The sequence below is a fragment of the Mytilus californianus genome, unplaced genomic scaffold (genome assembly GCF_021869535.1).
Source record: "Mytilus californianus isolate M0D057914Y unplaced genomic scaffold, xbMytCali1.0.p SCAF_1, whole genome shotgun sequence".
Taxonomy (NCBI): domain Eukaryota; kingdom Metazoa; phylum Mollusca; class Bivalvia; order Mytilida; family Mytilidae; genus Mytilus; species Mytilus californianus.
This window is the reverse complement of record NW_026262581.1, coordinates 77552489-77558488: the sequence shown is the minus strand read 5'-3', so window position 1 is coordinate 77558488 and position 6000 is coordinate 77552489. Positions and strand designations below refer to the sequence as shown.

At 31.8% G+C, this 6000-nt stretch overlaps 1 long non-coding RNA gene across 1 annotated transcript in view; it reads right to left on the bottom strand.

The window, feature by feature from the left end:
• Positions 1–4196: 4196 nt before the first annotated feature.
• LOC127724427 (uncharacterized) overlaps positions 4197–6000 on the bottom strand; it is a 311014-nt gene continuing 309210 nt past the window's right edge. The window contains exon 2 of the long non-coding RNA XR_007992501.1: positions 4197–5486. This is a non-coding gene — a long non-coding RNA (uncharacterized LOC127724427). The remainder of the gene's footprint in view (positions 5487–6000) is intronic.

Here is a 6000-nt window from a genome sequence, read left to right as displayed (position 1 = left end):
AGTTCTTATCAAACTGACTTAAGCAGAAAAACTTAACATTGAAAATTGCTAATTAATTCAAAGTCACTGGACCATGACCTACGGGACAGGGCCTCAAAATAGTCATCAAACTGATATGAACTGAAAATAATGCAGCTTCATACAAAATATCATTGATCTATCACAAGTAGATCCTATCAAACTAACTTAAGCAAAAAACTTAACATTGAAAATTGCTAATTAATTCAAAGTCAATGGACCATGACCTAGGGGGTAGGGCCTCAAAATAGTCATCAAACTGATATGAACTGATAGTAATGCAGCTTCATACAAAATATCATTGATCTATCACAAGTAGATCCTATCAAACTAACTTAAGCAAAAAACTTAACATTGAAAATTGCTAATTAATTCAGTCGCTGGACAATGTCCTAGGGGGCAGGGCCTCAAAATAGTCTTCAAACTGATAGGAATGCGACTTCATACAAAATATCATTGATCTATCACAAGTAGATCCTATCAAACTGAATTAAGCAGAAAACTTAACAATTGTTGACGCCATCCCTGGAAAAGCAATCCCTATCTTTCGCTTTCCGTGACGAAATTCTGCAACTTTTGTCGCAGGCGAGACAAAATGATTAAAAAGTCGTCTTTAAAGGGCAATAACTCTTATAAAGAGTCAACTGAAATTTCAGCCATGTGACTTACTTGTAGATATTATTTGCTAATCAAAGTTTCCGTCTAATTATTATACTTTTCAAGATATCAGGCAAAAATGCAAAAAATTGGTAAAAATAATCACTGAAGGGCAATAACTTCAATAAGCATCAACTGTTGTTTCAGCAAGTTTACTTATTTGTAGATCTTTTTTTTTTTTTTTCATTTTCATTTTTGCTATTTAACGTTTCTCTCTAACTATTATGCTTTTCAAGATAGGCAAAACTGAAAAAAAGGTAAAATCAGGCCATTTAAGGGCAATAACTCCAACAGTTTTGATATTTATAGACACCAATAAGTTCTCATTTTTTGGCACATTTCTGCCCCTGTCAGATTTTCTTTATCTATAGCAGTTTTCAAAATAACAGACAAAACTTTCATTTTACCTCTTTGTTCTATTGTTAGCCATTTCATCCAGGCGAGATCATTGAACACATTTTTGAAATTATATACCCCAATTATAATTTTGGACAAGTTTGCTTACAATTGGCTTAGTAGTTTCTGAGGAGATTTTTGTAGGCATTAAGGGAAGACAATGGACAGAAAGTGATGAGAAAAGCTAAAAAACAACATTTCAGGAGCAATAACTCCTAAATGGGTGGTTACAAATATCAGAGTAGATAGATCATGTCATGCTGATTGTTATTGCAGTTTACACTTTTAACTTAGCTCCAATAGTTTTCAACAGCAAAGAAATACAAAAAATAAATGTGGATAGTGTCCACATGTGGACACAGATGATGCCCCTGCTTGCATAGCATATAGTTATAAAGGGACATAACTGAAGAACGATAAAAGTGACACTACCCAAATTTGAACTTGATCTGAGTTTTGTGGTAATAAGCATTGTGTGTATATCTTATAACATTTGGTTGAGGCTAACTTAAGTAGAGAACAGAAACTAAAATTTCAGCAATTTTTCTTATTGTAAACACGCATAACTCTAGAACGGTTGTGTATAAGTTTTATAACATTTGGTTTAGACAAACTAAAGTTAGAGAACGGAAACGAAAAATTCAGCAATTTTTATGTTTATAAAGGAACATAACTCAAGAATGGCAAAAGTGTTCTCACCAAATTTCGTACTTAATCTGTATTATGTAGTAATAAGCATTGTGTATAAGTTTCAGAACATTTGGTTGAGGCAAACTAAAGTTAGAAAACTGAAACAGAAAATTTGTACATGATCTTAGTTTTATGGTAATGAATATTGTGCATAGGTTTCATAATGTTTGGTTGGGGCAAAGTTAAGTTACAGAATGGAAACTAAAAATTTTGCAATCTTTCGATTTATAAAGGGGCATAACTCAATAATGGTTAAAGTGACACTACCCAAATTCAACTTGATCTGTGTTTTATCAGTGGAAGTCAAAATTAAACATTTCATTGTATAAAGCATTGATTGATTCAACTATAATCATGGACAAAGGTAGATAACTCCAATTTTAAAAATTACTTGATATTTAGAAGGAAATAAAAATTTTGCAATTTTTCCATTTTTAAAGGGGCATCACTCTAGAACATTTAAAGTGACGCCACCAAAATTCAAACTTGATCTGTGTTTTGTGGTAATTAGCATTGTGTATAAGTTTCATAACATTTGGTTGAGGCAAATTTAAGCTAGAGAACGGAAACTAAACATTTTGCATTTTTCCCATTTATAAAGGGGCGTAACTCTAGAACGGTTAAAGTGACGCCACCAAAATTCAAACTTGATCTGTGTTTTGTGGTAATTAGCATTGTGTATAAGTTTCATAACATTTGGTTGAGGCAAACTCAAGTTAAAGAACGGAAACTAAACATATTGCAATTTTTCCATTTATAAAGGGGCATAACTCTAGAACGGTTAAAATGACGCCACCAAAATTCAAACAATATCTGTGTTTTGTAGTAATAAGCATTGTGTATAAGTTTCATAACATTTGGTTGAGGCAAACTGAAGTTAGAGAACGGAAACCAATTTTGGGATGTACGTACAGACGGACAAGGGTAAAACTTAATGCCCCCCCCCTGCTACGGTGGGGGCATAAAAAAGTTGGAAAAATGTATATTTCAGAGGCAATAACTCCAAAAACAGGTCAACAGTGTTATCTGCAATTTTCAGGGTAGATAGATCTATCTTGTTGTGCTGAACCTTTTTGTAATTTACACTTTTAACCTAGCTCCTAAAATTTCATAACAGCAAACAACTGCAAAAAATTAGAGAAAAAAAAATATTTCAGGGGCAATAACTCCAAAACAAGGAGATAGATTTTTCTTCAATTTTCAAGGTGAATACATCTTATTATACTGATCATTTTTGAACTTGCACTTTTATCCTAGCTCAAATAGTTTTTGAAACAACAAGGGAATGTCAATAAAGTTGAAAATCAACATTTCAGGGGCAATAACTTCATAACAGGAGGACAGATTATTCCATTATTTTCAGGGAAGATACAACTTGTTGTGCTGACCATTTTTACCTTGTCAGATTTTCTCTAATTGCTGTAGTTTTAGAGATACGAGCCAAAACTGTAGTTTGACTGCTATGTTCTATTTTTAGACATTGAGGCCCTGTTGGTTGATCAACTTGGACGAAAATCACAAACTTTAATGTTGAAATCCTATAAATGAGGCAGACAAACTTTGGTTTCAATCCGTTGAGCAGTTTCAGAGAAGAAGATTTCTAAAGAAATGATTACAGACAACGGATGACAGACGGACGATAAATATGAAAAACATTCCTTGGCAGGATATACTGTATGAATTGGACAAGTAATTCTAGTTGTCTGCATACCAATTTGGATACTGGTAAGCAAACTACAGTCAAATCTCCTTACGAGACCACCAATATTAAGCAAAAACCTGTGTCATAAGACCATTTGTTTTAGGTCCCTTTGTAGTGCATTTCATACAGATTGAACCTGTATTAAAAGACCACCTGTCTAATGAGACCTTTTTTGCTCTCCCTTTAGTGGTCTCTTAAAACAGGTTTTACTGTATTTGAAAAAGGGAAAATTAAGTAGTACTTGCAAGAAAAAAGTTATCTCAAGAATAAATACACCATAAATGTAAAGAAAAAGTATATACCATTATATCTCATTCCGAAGGTTACAATCTAGTTAGGGAGCTACCATTTGATTTTTATGGGGCGGCTAGGATGAAAATTTTGTCCTGCATTTTTTTTCAGCTGTAACCTCTGTCCTGCCTTTATATTTTTCACTCTATTCGGTCCTGCCTTTTTTTTTATTAGTTTATCCTGACTTTTTTTACATAAATTGTCATCCTGCCTTTTTTTTATACTCAAAACTCCTGTCCTGCCTTTTTTTTTAAAAATTTCATCCTAGCCCCCCCATAAAAATCAAATGGTAGCTCCCTTAATCTATATAAATAAAAGGGTGTAAGGTATCTGTGTGCTGTATGTAAAGAAAAACATTCTACATATTATAAGGCATAATAAATCAAACATAACTTGAGGTCATTTTGTTGAATTGTGGTAAAAAAAATAACACCATTTATAATTATAATAAAAAAATAATAACAATTTATTGAGAAATATATATAAACATAATTTATCATTAACAACAAAGAAACTAAAGTCTACCGGTAGTTTTGTTGACAACATGTTATTAAATGCCACTATATGACCTATTCAGAAAGTTCTTTTGTCAAACAACATTCTACATATTGATAGACATGTTAAATAAATCATGCAGATATTGAGGTCACTCTGTTTTATTTCATGTCAAGGTTTTTTTTATAAAAACATTTTGCAAGTGAACATATAATATTTTTAAAACATTAAAGATGTAATAAAAGATATAAAAAACACACAATTTCATTTAACACCAAACTTATACATACAAGGAGGTGCATGCAATGTTGTGCAAAATATACCTCATCTCCTAATAAGACATTGACAAAAAAATCCATGCTAAGTGGGAATAAAAGATTGAAAGTATCGTCAAAAAGGAAGTGACTGCTTGCTGATCTGAAAATCGCTTACATGGTACAACTCATCATAAAAAAGTTTAAAACGAAATGTCCAATTATTCCTTAATAAAGGATCTAAGAAATATGTGAGGAAAAATTGGATCCATGCTCAGAAGGTGTCATAAAATTCAAAGTCTACCCAAACAGGAATTGACTGCCTGGCAGATCCAAAAATAAATTACACAATACTACTCATCATTATAAAGTTCCAGATCAAATATAAAATCATTCCATATTACACTCTTAAAAATTGGTGATAAAATATGTGGCTAAAAATTCAATGCTCATTAGGGTGATGATTAGGCATTATCAAAGTTTCTATGAATTGTCAAACATTTGAGCTTGTGGTAAAATAGTAACAGCATGAAAACATGATACATGAATTGCCAGTAAAAACAAGCCCATTTTTGTTGGACCAAGTTTCATCAATTCTTTCAAAGGTAAAACTTCACCAAAAAAGTATAGGGTGTCTTGTATTAAATTTCCTTATATAGATATAAGAAGATGTGGTATGAGTGCTAATGAGACAACTCTCCATCCAAGTCAAAATTTATAAAAGTAAACCATTATAGGTCACAGTACGGTCTTCAACAAGGAGCCTTGGCTCGCACCAAACAGTAAGCTAAAAAGGGCCCCAAAAAATTACTAGTGTTAAACCATTCAAACGGGAAAACCAACGGTCTAATCTATATAAAAAACGAGAAACGAGAAACACTTATGAACCACATCAACAAACGGCAACTACTGAACATCAGATTCCTGACTTAGGACAGGTGCAAACAAATGCAGCTTGTTTAAACGTTTTAATGGTACCAAACCTTCACCCTTTTTCTGAAATAGCTTAACTCAATCAAAGGACATATTAACACCATTGAACATACACTGAACAAATAAATTTGACCTATGACACAATGTAAATACAAAATAAATAAACTAAGGGAAGAATAATAAAAGTAACATATTATATGGGTAAGAAATGTTAAACAATTAAAGAAAAACAATATGCTCGAACAAAAATACCATCCATTTGCAATAACTTTAAACACAGGTAAATGAAAATAATTTTGTTGTTAGGTATTCGTGTACAGTACCAATAGAGAAAGGAAATATTTTTACAAAATAAATAATTTAGAATACAAAATAAATATACTAAGGGAAGAATAATAAAAGTAACACGTTATATAGGTAAGAAATTTTAAACAATAAAAGAAAAACAATATGCTCGAACAAAAATACCATCCATTTGCAATAACTTTAAACACAGGTAAATGAAAATAATTTTGTTGTTAGGTATACCTGTACAGTACCAATAGAGAAAGGAAATACTTTTAC